We start from the raw sequence: 24,285 nt of genomic DNA on the forward strand, positions 1-24,285 counted from the left end.
AACATCCGATTAAAAACACATCAGGAAGAGAAAGCTGGCTATTTGGGTCATGTTGAAGTCATAAACCTTGAACTTAACAACTGCTCCTCTCCCGGCCGGGCACCACGCAGCTTTTCTCCCCTACTCATCCACTGGCATTTATCACATTCACTGCATTTACATTGAACTTGATGGAACTGGCTGTTTTCAAAATGTTTCCTCTTCCTGCACATACCCTTTGAAAGCCGCCCCTGCCCTGAAAAGGAATCCTTAAACCTCCAAGCCCATCTTCCTGCATTTAAGACCTGCCTCCTCATTCTTTATCTCTACCTCTGTAGGGTGGCTTCTACTCAGGTCAGTAAATCTTCCTCCCTCCTTGAGAAGTAAGTGATCCTTGGCACACACTGAAGTCTGAGACACTGTTACCTGCCCAAGATTGTGCGGTGTGGAAGGACTGGAATGCCCCTCCCCTGCCTAGATTCCCTGGCTGCCCTAACCAATCTACTCAGAGCTAATTATTCTTTCTCCATGGTCTGGGATAGTTCAGACCTCCACGTTGTTCCCACTCCCTGAAATGCTCTTCCCAGACGTGTCCTCCTGATGAACTCTTATTAGACCTACAGTACCCCACAAGCATTTTTCCTGCCTCCGCCCCATCTCAGAACCCAATCATGTTGGGTGCCCTTGTGTCCAGAGTCCCTACCACATGTTGGGCGATGGGACAGATGGAGAGAAGCTAAAAGGAAGGGCGCTGGATTCAGGACCTCAGTTTGTTCCCCACTCTGTTTCTACTCTTTTGTTTCCATGGGCAATTTATTTTTATTTTTATGGTTTTTCATTTTTATTGGGGAATATTGGGGAACAGTGTGTTTCTTCAGGGCCCATCAGCTCCAAGTCACTGTCCTTCAATCTAATTGTGGAGGGCTCAGCTTAGTTCCAAGTCCAGTTGCCGTTTTCAACCATTAGTTGCAGGGGGCGCAGCCCACCATCCCATGAGGGAATTGAACCGGCAATCTTGTTGTTGAGAGCTCAAGCTCTAATGAACTAAGCCATTCTGGCAGCTCATTGTCTTCTAACTAATTGTGGACGGCGCAACTCACTGGCCCATGTAGGAATCGAACTGGCAACCCTGTTGTTCAGAGCTTGCGTTCTAACCGACTGAGCCATCCAGCTGTCCCTGGTGGGCAATTTATTTAACACCCTGAATCCATTTTCTTACTGGTAAAATTTGGATAACAACTGTATTCTGCCTACTTCAGAGAGTGACAGGGAGAATTATTTGAGACAGTACATATGTAGTGTTTTGGTACTGTGCCTCGCACATAGCAAATGCTTCATAAGTACACATTATTATTATTATTATCATTATGACTATTATTATCTGGAATACATACATACACATACATATTCTATCACTCTCATATTATACTCTATTTGCTTAATATTAATCTTTCTCCTGAACTGTAAGCCCCTTAAAAGTAAAGGTCATACTGTTAATTTTATCGCTAGCGTATAGCACACAGTAGGTGCATACCATACATTTATCAGTTGATTTAACTTCTCCAGAGCAGGGTCATATCTACTTTATAATTTTAACTGCAGCCTCTAGCACAAAGAAAGGCCTTTCCATCCATGCTCATTGCATGAAGAGGTGAATGTGAGAGCAGAGGGATGGATTTCCAAGATGCTCTAGTTAAAATGCTCACCTGATATCAGTGCTGAGATTATGAACATTTCCCCACCTCCAGTTTCTGGCCACGCATTCAACCTCAAACAGTACAGCTACCATCCAATTGTGCAAATTCCTTTGTTTTGCTAAAAGGGGCACTCAATCAGATTATCCATTAGGCATTCTCTATTCATATAGTGTGTGTGTGTGTGTGTGTGTGTGTGTGTGTGTGTGTGTATTTTAACTCAGTCCCTGCTGTGGTTTACCAAGCTCCCCCAAGCACATAAAAAGACAGAGCCTCAGACTTCTTGGCCCCACCCCACGTGACCAGTCTCCTCTAATAACCTTAATGTTCCAGCAATTTTTATTCTCTGCACAAAAATAAACAAAAGGCATTGTTGAAAACTTCTGAAAATCAGCAAGAATCCATGCAACATCTTGGAGGCAGGTATTATCCAGATGGCAGTCTAATCTCTGGCAACAAGCAAAATCCAGAGAGCCAGAATCACCCCCAACCTCTGTCTCATTGAATATTCACAAACACACATCTGATTCCACTCACATCATGCAGAAGTCCCTTCCAGATTGATCCTATCCTAAGTATACTTGATAACAATTCCAGACCCTGAACAACATTCTAACAACTTGAGTTCCCTTAATTCCATTTTCAACTTTAATTTCATCTTTTCCTCAACTCCCTTATGATAAGAAGGGTCTTCATCACGGTAGTAAATTCCTGGGAGAATGTAAATTTTCATCAACTGCAATAGTCCCATTAACTACAATGTCCCATCAACTGCAATAGTTTCAATATCCCCTACCCTACAAGAACAATCTTACTAATTCTTCAAAGAACTTTCCAGAAAGAGGAAACTCGGTGGCTCTAACTCTTTTCTATGGGCTATTTTACGTTTGGGGCACCCATTCCACTGCCTTCTGGATAGCAGTACACTGATCATCCTTTAAGGTCTGTCCTTATGGAGGCTTTTTCAACTTCACCCTCCTATGCACATTAGCTCTCTCTGAAGTCTTACTGTTAGTTCTGAATTTGGTTTTATACAAAGAGGTTAGGTGCCCTCCAAGTTTACTCAACTAATAAGTTGTGGAGAAGAAAACATACGAGTACACCTGGTCTTCTGATCCTGGGCTCCCAAGTCCATCATTTCTAATCATGTAAGTCTTAATGATGAGAGTTTAACATCTATGGAGCATTTCCTATATGTCAGGCACTGCTCTAAAATCTTCACCTGGATAAACTCATGTAATCTTCCACAACAACTCTATGAGACTTTTATTAGGTTGGTGCAATAGTTTAAAAGGTTAAAAGATGATTGCAAAAACCGCAATTACTTTTGAACCAACCTAATATTACACCCACTTTACAGATAGGGTAAGTGCAATGGTACATTGTTAAGTACCTTGCCTGAAGTCTTACAGCTAGTTAGTGGGCTCACACCCAGGCAGTCTGGTTCCAGAACCCGAGCTTACTGAACTCGGGAGTCTTGACTGTAAGCTTCAGATCAGATTGAAATTTTTTTAACGCAAATGTGCATGCTTCACTATATCAAGCAGCTCTGAAGACAGAAATGGTACTCAGTACATTTTTGATTACCTGGAGATCCACTTACTTTATTACACAGTTAATGATGACCTACATTGCACAATAAATTACCAAGGTATTACAGGAGATGATGAAATACACTAAGATCTGATAACAGCATTCTGCAATTTATAAAACCAATGTTTTGGACCAACATGAAGTTATCCACATGTTCTTGTTCTAGGAAAGGGCAGGTAAGTAAACAGAAATTGCAGTTACTGTTACCAGCATTTCATAAGAGAGCATACATTTTACCCAGCAATATAATCTCAAAATAAAAGATTGCTTGTCAAATTTAGACACAAATTTTAGACCAGCATTTGAGAGCCATCAATCTACAAGTCTTCTCCAAAGGAGAATAGCACAGAAAGGCATATGCAGAAAACAAAAGCCCAACAGGCAGTGATAGAATAACATGGAGCTAGAATAGAATGGGTGCGGCCACTGGCAGTCACGAATTTAGAAACGGGCTAAATATCTCAGAGACATTTCAAACCACAGAGCTTGTGAATCTATGTATCTCCTTGCAAGAATTTTTTTTAAATGGTATAAAAATGTAATTACAGAAGGACAAAAAAATAAAGTGTATGGGTTGTTTTATGGTCTTTTCACTTCAGGGCTGTCTCTGAAGTGGATTACCAAGAAAGAGAGCTTCCATGATGTTATCCAGAAATGTGAGGTATCGCCTAAGAACCCACCAGGGTCAATGTGAAGGATGTCAGTTAACAGAAGCCAGAGGGCCTGACTTCCTCCCAGATTCCCATCTGCTCCCTGAGGGGAACCCAGCACCTATGGCCACATAGATTCCTCTCTTTGCTCCAAAAAGTCTCCCTGAAAAGGCTGGGAATTGTGCCTGGAATTCTACCACCGGACTGACTTCTTTTTCGAGTTCTAAGGGATGTTTTCCCCCTCAAAGTAACCACAGTTATTACTTGCTCAGCCTCTCCCTCTTTCCCAGCTCCTTTCCAGAGCTAACCAGATATTCCTAACATGCCAATCTGGATAGTGAAGAGATTTAAGAGCAGACATTACAGGCACACAGACCCAGTTTGGGCTCGAGATGGGGGGCCCACTACCTATGCTGGGAATTCTTGTCAACTCTTTTAACTTCAGTTCCGTTCCCACATCAGTCAAATTGGACCTCATCCGTTGCATCTTATGTTTTGAGTATTTGATGAAATGATGAACGTAAACCATTAACACTGTGTCTGGCACAAACAGACTAAGTGTTCAGTAAGAGGCAGCTATCATTATTATTGCGTCTTCGGGTGTTCTGAGACCCTATTTCAATGTCTGTGCCCGGGCGGGTGGGTTCCCACACCAACAACAAAGAATGATTGGACACCAGCTGGGTGTCCTACAATTCAACTCAATTCTGACACATCTACCTAGAAAGACCCCACAGGTTAAGGGTTCAGGCCCATAAGACTGTCCCTTCCACAATCTTTCAGATGGCATTCTCAAGGCCAGGTCATTACCTGCGCTTCTGACTGACTCCCTATAGTTCAGAGGTTCCCATAACCTACTTCTTTACTTTGATTAATTGGCTAGAGAAACTCACAAAACTCAGGAAACCCTTTTTACTCACTAGATCATTGATTTATTGTAAAAGGATACAACTCAAGAACAGCCAGATAGAAGGCATGCATAGGGCAAGGGATGGGGAAAGACCTCAGAGCTTCCATGCCCTCCTGGAGGACGCCACTCTCCCAGCACCTCTACTTGTTCACCAACACTGAACCTCTCTGAACCTTGTCCTTTTGGGTTTGTATGGAGGCTTCATTACATAGGCATGATTGATTAACTGATTAGCCATGGGTGAGTAACTCGACCTCCAGCCTCTTTCCCCTCCAGAGGTCAGTGGGGTGGGGCTGAAAGTGCCAACCCTCTAATCACATGGTTGGTTGTACTGGTAATCAGCTCCTATACATGCTTTCCAAAAGTTATTCATTGACATAACGAAAGACACTTTGTTCACTCTCATCACGTAGGAAATTCCAAGGGTCTTAGGAGCTTGTTGCCAGAAATGGGGATAAAGACCAAATATGTATTTCTTATTATAAATCACAATATCACATTGGGCTACTTCCTTGATTATATCTATCAATGGCTCCCCCTGACCTCTAGCCATCAACTATTATATTAGCTGTTGTCACTGTATCCCATTATTACCCACATCACTTTCCACGTCTCTTCCCAGCATACCTGCCTGTGCTTTCTAGATTCCTTGAAGATATTTTCAGCATGCTCCAATCTGCTTTACCCCTCTGTTACTTTTTCCCAAGCCAATCCCTCTGCCGAGAATGCTCTCTCTACCCTATCTCCATATCAAACCTAATAAGCCCCTTATTCTTTAATATTCAGTTCAAGGTCATCCCTTCTTTGAAGAATCCCCCGATTCTGAAGAAGAGGAAATCATAGCCTATTCCTGATTCTATGCCAACGTTTATTATGCTGCCATACATGGGGGTTTTGGAGGGTATGGATTTTGCCTTCTTCATGTCAGTATCACCCACGTGCATTGCATTCATCGGTGAACGTCCCAGAAATACACAAACGAAAAATGAACAAATAAAATGAACTGTCAGAGACACAGCATGACTTGATATGTATAGCAAGAGTGCAGCATTCCACAATTTGCAGCGCATGTGTGTTTTAATTAAGCCATTTGATCCTCACAACATGCTGGGGCTTTCCCAAGAAATCCAGGCTCAGAGAGTTTGAGTGATTTGCCAGGTTAAAACATGACAAAGTAAGGACTTGAACTCAAGTCTCCCAATGCCGAGTCCAACGTTTCTTCCACAACAAACAGTCCTTATCATTAAGAATTAGTGATAGTTTATTAGAAAAACCCCAATGTAAGATCCAGCTTAGAATAGGCAGCAGACAATAATGTGAACAGAACTGATGTAAAGAAGAGTGAAAAAAACCTAAATGTGGGGTGCCCAGCATACACAGAGGGACACATTCACACTGGCTGGGCACATGGGAGAATCTTTAGTTTGGGGAAATGATAATCAAAAAGATACTGAAAACAGATTTTGCCAATTTCCTGATCTCACTGATGGCCAACCCCATTTCCTGTACTTCATTCCTTGCTACAACTGAAGTTTTAGCCCTTGGAGAGAAGCCGAGAGATTTCTGCAAATGTTTTCTCTTCAACAGATGGAGCAGAAATCGAGAAGCGTTACAAGGAAGATGGATTGGTGCGTCACATTTGCAACAATAGAAATACAACAACGGTTAAAAGTAGTTGCAGTTAAATAGAACTGGGAACCCAGGGTTGGCCTAAATCTTTTTTTAATTAAAAGTGAAGGAAAATTTCAAAGTTCTATTTCAGCCCCTTGGAGCGTCAGTGCTATGAATTTGGAATGTTTATGTGGCTTGGCTGGGCGTCAGACAGCTTGAGATTTATGTGGGTTCAGATCTTAGCCTGAGAAAAACCCCCAGTATAGGAAATTGTGAGGGAAAGTGCAAGGGAAGGGAAGAAAGCACATGGCAGGAAAAGCTGGGTTCAAATCCTCTTGGATGCTCTGCCCCTGCAGCTCACACAGTCCACACTCCCCTGGCTCCCAAGACCATTCACACAGATTTGCTTTGCTGGATGATTATTGTTTCAGCTGGTGAATACATATTTACTTTATATCTATTCATATATTTACACACCCATACATATTTAGGAATGCATATAAAAGAAGAATGCATGCATACCCACATGTCCAGGAGCATGAGTGTGAACACACACACACACACACACACACACACACACACACACCTGCACTCACACACCAGTACACACAAATAAAAAACATATAAACAAAAGAGTCTTTAATATAGAGATTCCATTTCAAATATTAGCCTAACCACTTCAATTTTAAGAGCCATAATTGACCATCTTCAAAATAGAAACTGTAATACCTACAATAAATACTCCATAGTGGTAAAATCAAATATATTAGCACTTACTTCACTGTCAGAAACATAGTAGATGCTCAAAAAAGGTATGTTAAGAGCCACATAATCACTTACACATCTTCCCTATTCATAAGCACATTCATTGGCACATAAGTTTAGCCACAAATGCGTATGGAAGCACATAGGAATTCATGAATACATTCAAATACAATTACATAGTCCTATGAAAAACATCCAAACTCACGTTGTATGTGAGCAGCGCGCACACACACACACACACACACACACACACACACACACAGCTTCCATGGTATAAAGCAAAGAGCTCTCCACACCCTACATACTTCTTTAAACCAGGTACCTCCTATAACAGTCAAAGTATGCCACTGGATCCTAGGTCCTGTGAGAGAAGGTGGAAGAAACAACTGCTACACACAAAATGGATGCCAGGTTACAATTTGAGGGAAAAAAAAAAAAAAAGTCTTGGCAAAATAAGCTGATTACTTCAGAGGAAACGTAAGCAAGGACACAGATAAACAGTAGTTTACCTTGTGTATACAAGAGGAAGCTCTGAGGGAAAAGACAGCAAGGCTAAATTCCTGAAAAGCCCAACTATGCAAAATCCTTTCCTAGAAACCTTATAGAAGTCATATCACTACCAACCTCCTGGACCTTCCAGTCCAATGAAAGAAGACCAGTGTTTAGGGGACTATTTTTTAAAATGACAGTATGGCTAAATTTGGCCAACATAAAGAATTATATGGGATGGTCAGGGAACAAAGTCATTAATTCCTACTTTGTTTCAAGCTTTCCATTACTTAAGACAAATGTGTTAGATATCAGTAAAATCAACAATGACCCCACTAAAAACTTTTATAATATTAAGAAACTCCACCTTTCTCTACCATCAGGGCCCCTTGTCCAATATAACCACCATTAGTGTTATTAAGCATTACATTTCCTTTATGGCCACCTTTTTCCTGTATCAAGATTCTCAAGAATGCTTGTATTTTTAATGCTATATTAGTATTTTCCATGAAGTGGGAAGGAGGGTAGACCAGATACAGTAATCATAAAATGCCATTCTCTCTAAATGACTCTAATTTCATGATTCTATGATTTTTAAGATTTGGTGGTACTAAGAGTTTATTTTTATATTCTATGAATATTACATTTTGTGAGTCTATGAGACTCTGACTCTGGGTTTTTATTATTCTAAGATTCTCTGATTCCCAGTTTTGAGAGAGCCTAAAAGTCTACAACTATGATTCTAAGATGCCAATATTGTAAGAATCTGATACTTGGATGTCAGGTTACCACCACCATCTGGATGCAAACATGGTTATCAGACTCTTCTCCATGAGACAGGAGGAACTTAAGTCAGGGTCAGAGTACCTGTACGTGAATGGGTAAGGCAGAGTGGCTGTGAAAAGAGAGAAGAATGCCCAGTACGAGCTCCTAAAACACATCTCAGGGCTTTCCAAACACTCCTTTAGCCCAGTCTTCCTCCTGGACTCCATTCTATGGCTTAGAGATTGAGAATATTTATCACAGGAATATAGGTGCCACGGAGGCAAGGCTCAGCTGTTGCTTGCCATTTTATCCCCTAGCATCTAGCACAAAGCCTGAACCTAGAAGGTTCTCAATGAATAATGTGTGATCGGATAGGTCAATTAGACTCACTCTTCCTCCTCTTTCTTTTCCATTGCCTCTTTCTAATTTTCTTCCTTCTCCCCTTTCATCCTCTTTCTCCATCATCTCTTAATAGAACATTAGAATGACCATGTATATTAATTATAGAATCCTCACAAGAATCCAGTGGTGTCTGGATTATTGACCTCATTTTACAGATGAAGAACCTAAGGCTAAGAAATGAAAAAACTTACCTAAAATCACACAATTAAAGTGAGAGAAAAAGGATCAAACCTAAATTTTCTGACCCCAAGTTCAGTGCCCCTTTCTTTATTCCACGGCTGCATGATCACATTCTTAATAATAATGCAAATAACAATTTCATGAGAGATTAAGAAAACAAATGTCTCGAGAGAAGGCCTACACTCTCTATCCCTGAATTTAACTCTGAATTCATTTTTTCAATCAGTACGAATTCTCATTTCAGGATTTCCAATAACAGAGGGCCTACCACACCCAGCTGTTCATTTCACGTTCTAGCTTTTTCTCCTTCTCTTGAGTGAGAGTGCTGTCCATGGTGTGCGTTTATTTTTCAATTAAAGCAAATTAAACTTAATTTTGTTTTGAAAATTTATTTTTTAAAATTTCACAGCCCACAGTGAGATAATTGAGCCCCGGCTGCTTCGGGAAGCACTATTTAGAGAGAGCAGACCTAGATCTGGCATGACCTTGAAGGAAGTCAACCCTAATCCCTTCTCCTCCCTAGTCCCACCACCACAGTACTTCTCCAGTCCACTCACTCCCTTACCGTTGCCCTAGCCTAGAAGGACATTTTCTATCTTTCATCTGAACCATTACCATGCCCTGTTAAAGGGCCACCAGACTCCCCCTTTCCTTTCCTCCCACCCTACTTGTCTTTCTTAATCTCAGATCTAATCAAGTCAAACTTTTTCTTAAGAGCTACCAACAATTTTCTAAACACAGATTACTTGAGTCCCAAGGCTTTATAGTTTTCATCCCTAGATTGTTTCTCTAGCTTCATCCCATAGCATGCTCTCCCGTCACACAGAACCATTTCCTCTCCCACTCTGCTTGGAATGTCCACCCTCCATCTATCCAATTGGCTACTCAACCTTCATATCTCACACAGGCAGACCTCCTGTTAGCTCCCTACCATGGTGTGTTTGCTCCAATTTCAGCACCAGCTACTCTGTTTATCTCAGGTTCACATCTGTCTCCTTATCAGATGAGTAGAACTTCAGATCAGAAAAAAAATGTCCTATTAATCAGAGATTGATATGAATATGGATCATAGTAATTTATCAAAAATGTGGGAAAAAGGAATGAGAAGAAAGCAAAAATAAACTGAAAAAAGGATAGAGGAGAGGGAATAAGAAAGGGCAGGAAAAAATCAGGAAAGTAGGATAGTAAAAAGCTGAAGAAAGGGAAAGATGAAGGTGAAACTTACAATAAATCTGGGAAACTTCCCATCTTACTACTCTTTGATAAAAATTTTAATATGACCATCACCTCTGAAATAATATAAACCATCAGAATTGCTTATATAAAAATTTCCCATGCACATAATACTCTTATTTTTCTATGGAAGATATATTTGTCTAGTGTTGAGTTTCCTAAAGTAAGCTATATAGGATTTTAATAAGATTTAAATGAAAAATACAGAAAGTTGAAATTTTGTGGTCAAACAACTTTGAGAAAGCTTGAATTAGACTTTAAAAGTTCCCTTTATTACAGAAGTTGTCAGATCTTTGAATTTGCTTATATATAATATGATTTGCAAGACGAGGGTAGACTATGAAGCATCTCCCAAATTTATTTGACCACACAACACAGTTTGCTCCGAGTTTTAGATGAACTAGTAGACCATAGAAAAATGACATGAAAATGCTCTGCCAATAGAATAATTGCTGTCTGGGAGTCAGGAGTCCGGGATTCGAGGTTTAGCAACCCTACCAATAAAGACTTTGGCCTATGCCACGACTCTCCCCATCAGAACTTTAGTTTTTTTATCTGAAAAAACGAAGGAAGGCCAGATACGATAGCTGCTAAGGCCCTTCTAGCTCGGCTCTCACATGCTATGGTTCTGTGATGAAAAACAGACATAAGCTGGGGGTCATGGGTGTGTGTCTACCATTTCCTCTACCTGGAATGCCACCTTTCCCACTTCTACAAGTACAGGTCCCTCCTTCCAATGCCACTGCCTGTCCCACACCTTTCTGGGGCAACTTGAAATTAGCATGCTTTCACTTCTGAGGTTCCCTATGGAACATTTCATTTCTATAACAGACAGACTTGAATTCATCTAATCTGCTGATGGCAATTATATACCATGCATTGGGATCCCAAAGATGGCTAAGACACCACCTAACTATGCCTTCTCCTCCCACTAAGCCCTTGGGGGATGTGTCATTACTATATATGGTTTCCCAAAGAGCTCAGTCAATGGCATAATCTAGGGCAAAATCTGCCATGTGTAAGTCCACTTTAGAGACCATTTAAAGTTTAAGCCAATGATTTCAAGTTAATATTTTAAAGCCTTGAAACCCCTTATTAAAATCTGATACAAAGGAGTAATAAAGCAGAGCAGGTACAGTGAAGCTGCTCTGATGCAGAGATGAGCTGGGGACATGGATCTCCTGTCACCTGCTGGGCTCCTCCCTACCTGCTGCGAGGAGCCTGGGAGGGTTACTTAGAACCACCAATGAATGTCAAGCTCTGATTTTACAAGTGAGGGAAGTGGGGGTGGTCCAGAGAAGGGATGAGATTTCCCCCAATTTAAAATGAAGATACAGTCAGAACTGAAGTTTTCTGATTCCAAGTTGGTAACCACCAAACCTATGCTTTCCAAATCATGAAGCTGCTTCTGGTACATGGTACATGAAATGATTCTAGGTGATACAAAGGTAGAACAGCTTTTTCTTTTCAGGATGTGATAGCTATCTTAATGTACACTAGAAAGTATAAATCACTTACCATTAGTTTTTAATTTTTGTGAGTATTATTACTCAGGTCAAGGTCAAATTAATAATAATAAAAAAAAAACCCTGAGTTTATTTAAATTTGATTTAGGACAAGTGGCTTAGAAATTTAGCAAACTGCTTTAAAGCATGGGCCTCTGCTTTGGGTCCTTTTCTTACCAAGAATTGGTCACTGATCCTTCATATCCTACTATTAAAATGTTAATTACCCAAGTAACACACATTTATTAGAGAAATATTAGGAAATACAAGCAGGTATAAAAGGGAGAATGAAATTCACTCCCAACTTGTCATCCAAAGATAACCATTCAAATATTCAGGTGCGTCTTATAAAACAGCCATGCTATACATAATATTTTATACCTCATATATGTTTAACTTAATAGTTCAATAAAAATATGTCCACATTCATAAATGTCATGAGTGTCATTTATTGAGCACTTACTATATTTAAGGCATATTGCTAAGTGCTTTACATATGTGATATTCATTCTCATAGCAAAACTGTCAGGGAGATACTGCTGGTAACCCCATTTTACAGATCAAGTTCCCCATTATCATTCCACTTTCTAACTTATAAAAGTGCTCCTCCATTCTTAACGACCTAGATATTCCAATTACACATTTTCTTCTGTTGTTTCTTTTTCCTTTTTTCCCCACTCTGATAAAGTTCCTTCTTTACACACCTGCATACATATAATCAATTTACTTCTAGAATGGGGAATTTCTTGAATTGGAAGGATTTGCACTTTAAAAAAAAATAGAAAGAGAGATAATGGTAGTGCCGGATATCAAAATGGAGAGCTGATCCCTGTTCTCTCTAAAATGTCACCTCTTCTCCTGCTGCTTCCCCTTGACATGTCACACTGCATGTCACACTGGTCTCCTCATTGTTCCTTGCACTCACAAGGTGCAGCCCCACTTCAGCAACCTGACTTTTGCTGCCTTCACCTGGGATTCTTGTCTCCTAGATGCCACTTTGCTCTCTCCCTGACTTCCTGCAGATCTCTGCCCCAATGTCAGTATCTCAGTGAGGGGCTCCCTTCCCAGCTATACAAAACAGAAGCCCTCCCCCATGACGTCACCTGTTGTCTCTCTTATACTCACCCTCATATGAGGGTGAGTTTACTCACCTCCCTGCACGTTTACTGGTTTATTTATTTATTCTCTTCTCCCTCACTAGAATTTCAGCTCCAAGAAGGCAGGGACAAGTCAGTTTTGCTCATTGCTATATTTACAGCCTTCAGAGAACAGCGTCTGGCACAGAATAAGTGTTCGGATAAACAATGTTTGTTTGTCTGCTTGTTTGTTTGTTACATGAAAGAATGAAAGTCACATTTCACAAAAGGCTGTATTCAACATAGGTTTTCACCAATGCCACACAAGAGTGTCTTTTTGCCAAGACTAGATGCTGGAATTAAGGAGGGGTGGGGGGGAAATTGATGATGCTAGATGGCATCACACTGCTATTGTCATTTACTTGAGTACTGTAGGAACCTGAATATTTTTTTTATAGGTTTATTGGCCAAGTGTGTCCTCCATTCCATTTTCAGCTGGATGTCCCACCCACAATCACATTCAAATTAATAGTAGATAATTTTATGACTGTATCTAGGCTCGTGTTCCTAGATACGTGTTCCTAGATAGAGGGAAGGAAACCTCTGCCTTGAACATTTCTTTGTATTGTTCTTCTCCCTATTTATTCTCCACCACGTTCATATCCCTTGCTTCATGTGTGTGTGTGTGTGTGTGTATGTGTAGAAATATTAGATACATACATATATATTTTCTCTTGAAATATCTAGCTGTCACAATTCATGCCACTTCCACCTGCTACTTCCTGAGCTGATTTTAAAAGGGCTATCGTTACCAGAGGTGGCTTTGGTGATTCCATTCCCAAGAAAAGTAAGATCTCAGCTCTGGCCCAAGTTAAAAAGAAGCTTACTGTATGACTACTGGTCCCAATTTCATCAGCACTTCAACTTCCAGAACTTAAGGGTACAGATAAGCATGAGAAGCTAAGGTTTCCTGCCGAGTCACTATGAAGTTCAATTGCTATTTTAAGAAGCTATGAAGTTGGCAACCAGAAAGCACTGGAATAGGGGAAGATATTCGTGATGTTGACAGATAAAGAAGGAAACAAAGGAAAATGCAGGTTATTAAGGAGATTTAAAAAGCCATTTATAATGTCTCCTGAAACATATAACCTAGATGCCTTTCTCATTTAGATGTATACAAGACCAGATTGAGGGCAGGGATGTTGAAGAATGTTGAAGATTTGCACCAATGGACCTGACTAAGACAATATAGATGGAGCAACAATAATCAACCTTGATTTGGGGAGGCCACTGAGCTGCGAGGAGCTGGACAATGCCTTAGAGGCGTGGATGGAAGGAGGGCAGTTCCATGAGAGAATGTTATGTTTTGTGTCCTATAATACAGATTTGAGACCTGATGCTGTCATTTATTCTATAACTTGGGGCAAATCCTTTCATCTCCGAGCCACAAGGTCCTCATCAGGAGAAAAGGGAGAATAATTCCAACTGCAGAGTGTGACTATAGAGCGTAAGTGAGATACAACATGTTAAGACACGCGAGCACTTGCTAAAATAAATGATAACAATGTGGAAGGGTAGGAAAGGAGAGGCTGATTGTAACACTGTTGACCCCAGAGTAAGCAGCATGCTGTCTGTCAATCAGCCGCTCTCCCATAGGCACTTACTGAATGCCCCGGTCTTAGATTAGAAAACCAAATCAAGAGGTACAGTGACATGGGCTGCAGAGGGCATCTAGAACCAACTCAGATGCAGTTGGATCTAAAGAGAAAAAAGTCTCTATGTAAAAAAGTGAGGGGCTGTCCCGGTGGCTCAGCCCTTTTGGAGCTCCGTGCTCCTAACGCCGAAGGCTGCTGGTTCGATTCCCACATGGGCCAGTGGGCTCTCAAGCACAAGGTTGTGGGTTCAACCCCTGAACTCCTGCAAGGGATGGTGGGCAGCGCCCCCTGCAACTAGCAACGGCAACTGGACCTGGAGCTGAGCTGCACCCTCCACAACTAAGACTGAAAGGACAACAACTTGAAGCTGAACGACACCCTCCACAACTAAGATTGAAAGGACAACAACTTGACTTGGAAAACATCCTGGAAGTACACACTGTTCCCCAATAAAGCCCTGTTCCCCTTCCCCAATAAAATCTTTAACAAAAATGAGAGAAAGGTGAACTGGACTATGAGAATGATAACGTTTAGCTCCAATGGGCACCATCCTATATCTGTATGTGGTTCCTGATCCATCGTAATAGAGACAATAAAGAAATTTGGCTCAGCCATTTGAAATCTTTCTGTGCCTTTTCCACTCTCTCAATCTCTTCCCCTAACTGTTGGTATCAATCACATTGCCCCCTGTGGGGGGGGCGTGGGGAAGGGGGGCGGCGATTGGTAAACATGATTGAGCAAGCTCATTTGCAATAGTCTCTTCCCCACAGGACATTTCCAGGTGGAGAACATACCTGGGGTCATGGGCAACATTTCCTCTAAAGCAATATGGTATAATAATAAGTAATAACAGTTAACATTTATGTAATGTTAATGATCTGACAGGCATCATTCAAAGCACCTATCATATAAACACATTGAACCCCCACAATCACTCTATGAAGAATTACTATCATCATCGTCATTTTACAGATGAGGAAACTGGCACAGGAATGTCAGGTAACGTGGCCAAGGTCATAGAGCTAGCCAGTGGCAGAGCGGCCATTCACACTCCAGCATCCAAGCTTTCATCCACTACGCTTTCAAGTCAGACAGGAAGAGTCCAAACCTCCAACACATCACTGACTTAGTGTGTGGCCTTGGACAAGTGGCATCACTGCCCTGAGCCTCAGTTTCCTCACCTCTAGAGTGGAGGATGAACCACCTGTGAATGAGCTTGATGAGAATATTGAACAAGAGATCTATGTCAAATACCCATTTCAGCACAAAGAATACATGTCATGCTTGGCACATACACTTTCCCATTCCAAGAATGGTTTTTGTAATTGTGACATTTCGCTCACAAATATTGTGAGCGAAGATCCTTCCAGAAACCTCTCAAATTCTATCCTATGCTCTGCCTAAATGTTTACTTCCCATTGTCAGGAATGAGAGGAGAGGGCAGGTAGGACTGTGGCAGATCTGCTGGTATTTTCAGGAATCATCTGTAAGGTTTCACTGGACTGCGAATGATGCTGTTCTGTTGATGTGTATTCAGAATCAATGACCACTTTTGGATCCCTCTCAGCTCTCTCTTGCCTCGGCCATCTCTGGCAATGGCATCTGATGAAGACCATTTCATCTCAAAGAGTTATGCCTCCAAAATGTTTCCCAGCAGAAAAACCATATTACCGCCCACGCCAGGTAATCTATTTTTCAGTCTTTCCCCTACATTCCTAAACATACCAACATGCTGTTTTCATTTTTGTTTTTAATGGCCCCGGTGCTCTATGAAGATGTTTTTATATTGCCAGGCAAGGCTCCTTGGAGGTCCCCTGTGTGCCTATAGACTCACAGACCATCAAACTCCATGAGAATGTTAGCTCATCCACTACCATATAAACTGAAACATACTTAAGGCAGATGTCTCTGTCACAGTTCTCAGAAGGTTTATTTTGAGGTTTCTGGAATCTCTAGGAATTCCACAGTGCACCAGAGTTTAATTTATTTTTGTGGCTTGCTAAGTCTTAGAATGGAGATGTGAGAACTGACCACTTGGAAGTGTAGGTTCTCTAAAAAGCAATCATATCCTAGATGTCTGCCTTTCCTCCACCTGAAGCAGTTTGTAATCTGTAATTCAGCTGCTCCGCATTATCTCCAGGTCCCATTATTTCTCACAGAAGTTCCCACTGGCTCATCTGCAGGACCTTTAAAATGTGAAATAAATTATATCTCAGGAACTCTTCCAGGCCAGCATTGGGTTAACCCTTACAAAGGGTTCTAGCTGTTCAGATGGGTCATTTACTTGGAGCCCTGCTGTTCTGACCTTAGCAGTTTACACAAAAATGATTGCATCTTGCTTTTGTTAATTGCCTTATGAATCTATCTCCTCACCCTTGGGGGGATATAGTCTCTTAGCTGTTCCCAAAATGGTCCCAACATCCTGCACACAGCGGTATACCCATGAGAAAAATCTCGGCAAATGGAGAATGGGATTTGTTCAGAAGGAGAGCAGACAGGCCGGGTAATTTGCTACTCTTAACTTTGTCACACTCAGTCTATTTAGTTTGTTCTCCTTAAGTCCACCTGCAATTTCCAAAAGATAGCTCCTTTGAGAGACAAAGATCCCCTTCACCCACACATGAAAAAAAAAGAAAAAGAAATTAATTTCACTTTTCCTCAGCTTCATTATCTTCTTAATTGTATTCTTTGCCCCCTCAGTAGGAAGGACTGTCTATGGATTTCCAGGCAGCCTTTTTAGGCTGCTGTGTTCCAGAAGGACAGTGATGTTCATGCTACTGTCCAATCACTCTGATACTTAGAGTTACAATAACAGCATGTCCATCCCACTCAGTCACCCTGTCTTGAGCCACCATCTGTGCCCTGAGGTGTGGCTTCTTTTAGATTTGTTCATTTGGGGGGAGGACGTGTAAACCTTATGAAGAAGCCTGGTCAACCTGTGTGTGTCTCTCCCGGCTTTTACAATCAATCGTCATGCAACATTTCCAAAGAGCTGAGCAAATCCCTGCAGTGAGACAGGCCACCACGTGGTCCTTCTCAATTGGCAGAAGGTAGGCCCAGAGAGGGGCAGATGTGTTCAGAAGGTGGTCCAGAAATCCAGTGGTAGGAACCAGGACTCGAATCAGGTGCCCTGAGTCCCTGAAGTCTTATTACATGACATTTAGGATTAATAGAGATACCAAATGAAAAGATTTAAAATGGAAAGGCCATCTTCCTCCTCCTCCCTCCCCTCTGTGGTGATCGTACTCTAATCTTACATTTCCGCCAAACTCTCAGGGACCTTCTGAAATGACAATTGTCAGTCTCCTGTGAATGATCATGATTTATGAATGCCCTCTATTAGATTGCCAGCATCTAGCAGGCTGCAGCACCATACCGCCCCCCCCCCAGTCATTTTGTTCAAGGCCTTTCCCGGACAACATATGCAATAAATATTTTCTGATCCAAACTGATTTCAGCTTTCATCCTTTTCCCACCGACTTGTGCAATTACTTTCTCCCTGGATATTCATTCCCTTCTTCCTTCTCTATCTATCTTCCCTCCTGCCGTTTCTCCCTCTCCCCTTAGATTTGAGTATTTCCAGAGTGTGTGGCACTCAGAGCAGGACTACCGATTAAGCTTCGATTAATTCATTGAAATGACTGATAAAAAATGGACATGATGAAAACCTTTTGAGAGAACTTGATGATGAGCTTCTGTCAATCTCCAAACTCTCCTCAGCTCAGTCCTCCTCCGACTTGCTTCCCAATCAGGGAGATTTGAAGGAGATACCTTGACTTTCAATTCCCTCATCTTGTACAAGGTCTTTGGGATCTGGCCCCTGCCTCCCTTTCTTATTTTTAGCTCATGACTTTCTCTTTCTCATTCAGAAGCCTCAGCCACACTCTCCCTTACATTTCCTAAGCTTGCCCAAGCCTGTTTAGTGACTTCCTCTTCGTTCTTCTCTCTGCCTCTAACATTCTTCCCCCACATAAGCACCTGGCTGGTTCCCTCTACTTAAATCTCAATTTCACCCCTCAGAGAAGTTTTTTTCCTGACTGCACTATCTAAAAGGTATACCATCTACATTCCTTTCTAGCCTATTACCCCAGATTATTATTTGCATGACATTTACTTATTATATAAATGTATTGGGCTTATCTATTTGTTTACTCATTTATTACCCATCCCTCCCCACCAGATTATGAGTTCCATGAAAACATGTTCATGATACATTTCTAATGTCTAGATCTGTGCTATGCACTACAGTTGTCACTAGTCACATATAACTATTTAAATGAAATGGAAATTAATAAAAATTAAATAAGATTAAAGACACAGTTTATCAGTAACGTAGCCACAGTCCAAGTGCTCGGCAGCCATATGTGGTTAATGGCTACCATACCTGGCAGCTCCGAGAACATATCCACTATCACAGAAAATCCTATTGGACAGTATTGGTCTAGGGTGATGCTTAAAACAATAATTGACACCCAATAAATATTTGTTGAATAAATGAATGAATGAATGTCCCTTTTTAATCCTCATTCGATTTCAGATCACCTCCCCCTTTTGTACCTTCAAACCCTAAAAGTGAGATAAACTAGATAATGCCCATAGGCTAACATCCTGTTTGATGAGAGGACCTAACAAATGCTACAGGAGACAGGCTGTGAAAATGCACCCATCTAGTCTTAAAGGGAATACTTGTGGTGATATGATCGTGCTCTCATAATATGTGAAGAGCCGTAATTGGACAATAATTATTCTTGTGTTGTGTGATTTCATAGGTAAAAGGTAGATTTAGGGTCAAGTTTCCAACAAAGCACTTTCTATACAGCATATGCTGGTTTGTGTGGTAATGAGTTCACTGTTACTAAAAGTACTAATAATGAAACCGAGTGGCCATGTGTTATGGATATTACAAAAAGGATTATTGATTCTAGAATGAGGAGAAAGGTTGGGCTATTGAGGAACCCGAAAACACTGAGATTCTTTGATCCAGTGACTCCCTGACTCCTTCATAACATCCATTTCAAAGAGTTAATATATGTCCCCAGCTGTTCCTAGCATCTAGTGAACAACCAACCCAACCCCGTTGGCCATCCACAGTGGTTATGAAGGCAGTGGTACACGGGAAAGAGCAGAGATGTTTAAGCAAGAAGGACTTAGGTTCCTATCTTCTCTCTGATGGTTATGGGACCTTGGACCAGTGACCTAGCCAACATGAGTTTCACTTTCCTCTCCTGTTAAAGGAGCTGTATCTGCCTTGCTGGGTGAGAAGAAAGATTAAATGAGAACAAAACTCAACACCTGGAACACAGTAGGGCAATGCTCACTTCAAGTAGGACATAATTTTACCTGTCTGTATCATCATTGGTATCTTTACATCGTAAGTATAGGAGGTACAGTTTTGAAGTCACGAATGCATTGCCTTGAGTGAATATGAAACAGTTATGAGAGAGAGAGAGAAAGAGAAAGAGAGAGAGAGATTGATTACGGCTTCTGTGGAGACTGGAAAACAGCAATAGCAAACATTTATAGACCAACTACTATGTGTTAGTCCTTGGAGATAAAAAGATGCTTCTAAGACCATATGGAAAAGGGCAATCTAGACATACACCTGCAGAGCTATAAAACAAGGCAAACAGATACAAGTTAAAATAGAGTTTCAGAGAAAATTACACAAAAGAACCAGAAGGGAACAAACTAGAGGATGCAAATTAGAAAACGTCTCTTTCCACAACTGCAAGTCCCTTGTGCAAAGCCCTTTCCAGACACATAGAAGACTTTGTGGTCAACAGCATAAACGCTTGCAAGCACCAAGAAGATGTTTTATTTGGACTGACCACGGCAGAGTGTTTTTAAGGTCCCCACCTGTACAGCTTCAAGTACATACATTGTGGCCTCAGCTGGGCCTTGGAAACTCGACGGGCCACAGTAACTGATTTGGAATCTCCGAGCTGTTTCTCCTTGGTTGAAATGGAGTCACAGCTCCCCCTTCTGGGAACTGAAGTGCCATCCAGCCCCGGAAAAGCCTGCATGGAAAAGACTCTATTGCAGATGGGCCTGAAACCACCATTTTTTTTCTCAGTGCTCGCCTGCACCCCGAAATGCCCATCTAGGAGTCTGGGAACAAATTGTGTGTGGGCCTGATTCTGACTTCTCAAAAGCCTATCTTTCGTAGGGCTTTATCGTTCTCCTTCCCTGTGACTATGAATCCCAGTCTTCATGTGGGTGATACCTTTCTCTAGGGGAACACAATTTGGTGAGGAGCCTGCAATTCCCTTTTGAAGAGTCCAGCCAGTAGGAAAGGTTTCTGGATCTGTGTGTGCACATGTCTGTAGGAGTGCATGCATGCATGCATGTGTGCTGCACATGGTCCTGTGACTGAGAGGCTGATAACTGTAAAGGACAAGATTCTCGTTAATATAAAGAAATGAATTTGCCTGAAGTATTTGCATCGGTGGATGGGTGCACACTTGGCCCTATGGAAAGCACGGTGTTCTTTAATAAAGAGCTCAAGTATAGTTCAGGTGCTCTGCGGGACTCTGTCTAACAGTCATAGTCAGCGCTGGGTCCCTGCTAAAGACACTGGAGAAAGAATGTCTGGGGTGTGTGTGTGTGTGTGCGTGTGTGTGTGTGTGTGTGTGTGTGTGTCTACTGAGGACACTGATTGAGGCATTGGACCCTTTCTCTCCAGGGTCATGTTTCCAGATGGAGCAGCTTTAAAAGCCATCTCTGAAATGAAAAGTTTGATGAGGGAAGACAAGCGATTATCTTGGGTGGGAGCAAAGTGGCAGGACAGAGGTGGAGAGCACTGTACAGGTCCTAAACAGTGTGGCAGAGTGGAAAGGATGTTGATCTGGATGTCAGGCGTCTCAGGTTCTAGCCCCAGCAGACCACCAACCCACTAGACAATCGGGGGGAATTATCATTTCTCTGGACCACCACGTTCTGCCTGGCTGCGTTTCAATATTCCTTCCTGATTTGATTTTCTATGAATTGAAAGAGAGACAATGAGAGCAGTACCTCACATTGGGGTCTCCTCCTCTGCCTTCACACCCCCACCCAAAATGAACTTGGGAGCTCTGTTCCGATGTGAGTTTCTGGAAGCAGGTTTCCTGTGGTCCTGTGAAGGCTTCAGTCTGAGGTATCAGCCTCTGGCCAGAGAATGGTGTGTCTGCAAGTGCCTGTAGGTAGCACCATCACCCACGGCCAAGGTAGGTTCCTGCAAACACGTTCGCTTTTATCTCCCCCAGAATATGAATCTGTATATATATGTAGGTCCCTGCATATTTATATATATATATATATATATATATATATATATATATATATATATGCAGATAAATATTTTTTAAGACAAGGATATTTCTACTTTTATTTTCCCAAAAGGTCTTTTCAGAGGACACTTTCCAGTTAGGGTAGACAAGAGGCTGTGTCCCAGCATCTAAGCCCTTTTCTTCCCGTAGCCTTGTTGCCTGAGAGCGGAACGAACAGCTGCCTCTTACCTTGGAAAAGTAACAGCTGCCGAATCTGGAAGCCATGAACAGCAGTAAAACTCAGCATTTTTGCTGAGTAGGGCAAGCCTTTAAGAGGAAGCCAGGAATCAAATCAATGGCTAGCCCCATAGTCCAAGCCTGGCAAGACTTAGCCAGGGGGCCATGGGGCTTACCAAGAGAGCCTCCTAGGAGGTGGAGGGAAGAGGGAAGAGGGACTTGACCTGAACTCTGTTCCTTGCCAAGATTCTTTCCACTACCCCAGTTCCCTGGGCAGTATTTTGGAGCCAAGCAAGAGATGTGAGGTGTAAATCCACAGGACAGCAGTTTAAGTCAATGATGGCCATATCCTGCTGTGAGTACCCCACCCACAACCCATTCCCAAATTGTAGGTTTCCTTCAGTACTGAAACGAGCAACACACACACACACACACACACACACACACACACACACACACACACACGGCTTCTCTCTGCCTTTTCTCAGTATCCTCCTAACTCCAGGGGAGCCATGAGGAGGCACAGTTTAGGGAAAGATTTCCTAGGGCTTCCCAAGCCGGTCTAAAATAGGGAAGGGAAGAAGGAATCTGTCTTAGGGAAATGCCCCATCCATCTCCTTCCATATTACCCAGTGTTTCCCCCAAAAGAAATCTGTAGGGATTTGAGATTCTGTGTAACTATGATGGATGAGCAAGTCCCTGAGGACTCTTTCTCCTTTTCCTTTAGGGGGATCCATGCAAACTTGCCCATATCCTCCCCAAAAGCACCAGAAGCAGAATGTGCTGTTATGCTGTTTCAATTACAAACCGGGAAGCAGGGTAGCTCTATCCCAGACTTGTCAAGCCTCAGATAAGGAGCTCACCGCTGGCTTCCCCCTTTCTCTGTCACCCACTGCCCAGTGACTCCAAATTCCCATCAGAATCCTGGAGTCTGCCTAGTGTGGAATTTAAAGTGACAGTGTCTCATTGCCTCAAGGTTTGGCCATTTCTCTTTCATGTTAAACGGTGAGTCCAAGTGCAGCAGGTCCCCGTCCTTTGGAGGAATTTTCCTTCAAGGGTACCGATGTTGGGCTAAATAAGGTGCCATCCTGATCCCCCTAATCCTCCCCAAACCCCAAGCCCAGAGCCCCCAGAAGAAGTCCACAGCGAGTTTCCCGATGGCTACGTGATCCTATAGTCAAGCAACCCATTCCCTGTAAGCTAGAGACCTAATTAAAAAGACACACAAGCGCACACATACAAGCACATACATACAAACATGCACACACAAATCGCACCTTAAATAGGTTATAGAACCTGTCTTCAACCCTCCCCTACACACACACACACACACACACACACACACGCACACACACACCACACACACACACATCCAAGGCAAAGGACGCTTCACACGCAAACACACACTAGCACCATATCAAGTTCCACGCACGGTACACACGTTGGGAGCGTGCCGGGAGCACACAGGCCACGCACGAAAACCCGCATTTAACCCTTTGCACCCCCAAATACAGAGACCTCCCGGTTCCCGGGAACCTGAGAGGACTCGGGGGCCGCGGGGGTGGCGAGGGGAGAGCGCAAGGTGCTGGGAGGGCGGGGGCGGGGGGCAGGGGCGCCCGGCCTGCGGCCCGGGGCGTCTCCAAGGGCAGATGGACCGCGGGGCGCAGCGCCCGGCGCCGCCTTACCTGGAGTCAATGTCCGTCTCTGGCGGAGAGCTGCGGGCGGACGCTTTTTATTCGGCTCGGAGGGAACTTGGGAGAGCCCTGCGTCCAGCTGGCATCCCGGGGACGGCGCGGGGACTGCAGGCGTGGGGGTACCTGGCTCCTAGCAGCCTGGCTCATACTCAGCCGTCAAGTCCCCTTGGCTGGTCCCGAGGACAGGCATGAATCCCGGCGACGGAAGGCAGTCACCACTCCGTGTGCCCCCGGGCTCCCTCGCTCCGGCTCCTGCGCGCTGCCGGCTCGCTCTCCCTCTCCCACTCGTTCCTTCCTTCGCCTGCGCTTCCCTCCTCCCCCCGCGCCAGATCAGTTCGCAGCCGTGGGGCCCCGGAGCCAGGCGGCTGGCGAATGGAGAGGGAAGTCCAAGTGCGCCGCGGTCTCCGGGCGGGGAGGGAGCGCGGAGGCCGGGCTACCCAGGGGGAGGGACTTACCCGGCGACGGGCGAAAATGAATGGGGGAGCGACAGCCGGGGGCGGGCAGGGAGGAGCCCGGGGCCCGGGTTTATGCTGAGGAGTGTTTTGTACATTTTTGGGCGAAGGAGGAGCAGGGAGAGGAGGAGAGCGGGGAGGCCTCCGTGCG

The 24,285-nt window shown here is 43.1% G+C and overlaps 1 protein-coding gene across 1 annotated transcript in view; it reads right to left on the reverse strand.

The window, feature by feature from the left end:
• Positions 1 to 24,004, reverse strand: part of BRINP1 (BMP/retinoic acid inducible neural specific 1) — a 170,015-nt gene extending 146,011 nt beyond the window's left edge. The window contains exon 1 of the mRNA XM_081065271.1: positions 23,674 to 24,004. The gene's annotated coding sequence lies outside the window, so the exon portion shown is untranslated. The remainder of the gene's footprint in view (positions 1 to 23,673) is intronic.
• Positions 24,005 to 24,285: the final 281 nt, after the last annotated feature.

This window comes from Rhinolophus hipposideros, assembly GCF_964194185.1.
Source record: "Rhinolophus hipposideros genome assembly, chromosome: 11".
Lineage (NCBI taxonomy): Eukaryota > Metazoa > Chordata > Mammalia > Chiroptera > Rhinolophidae > Rhinolophus > Rhinolophus hipposideros.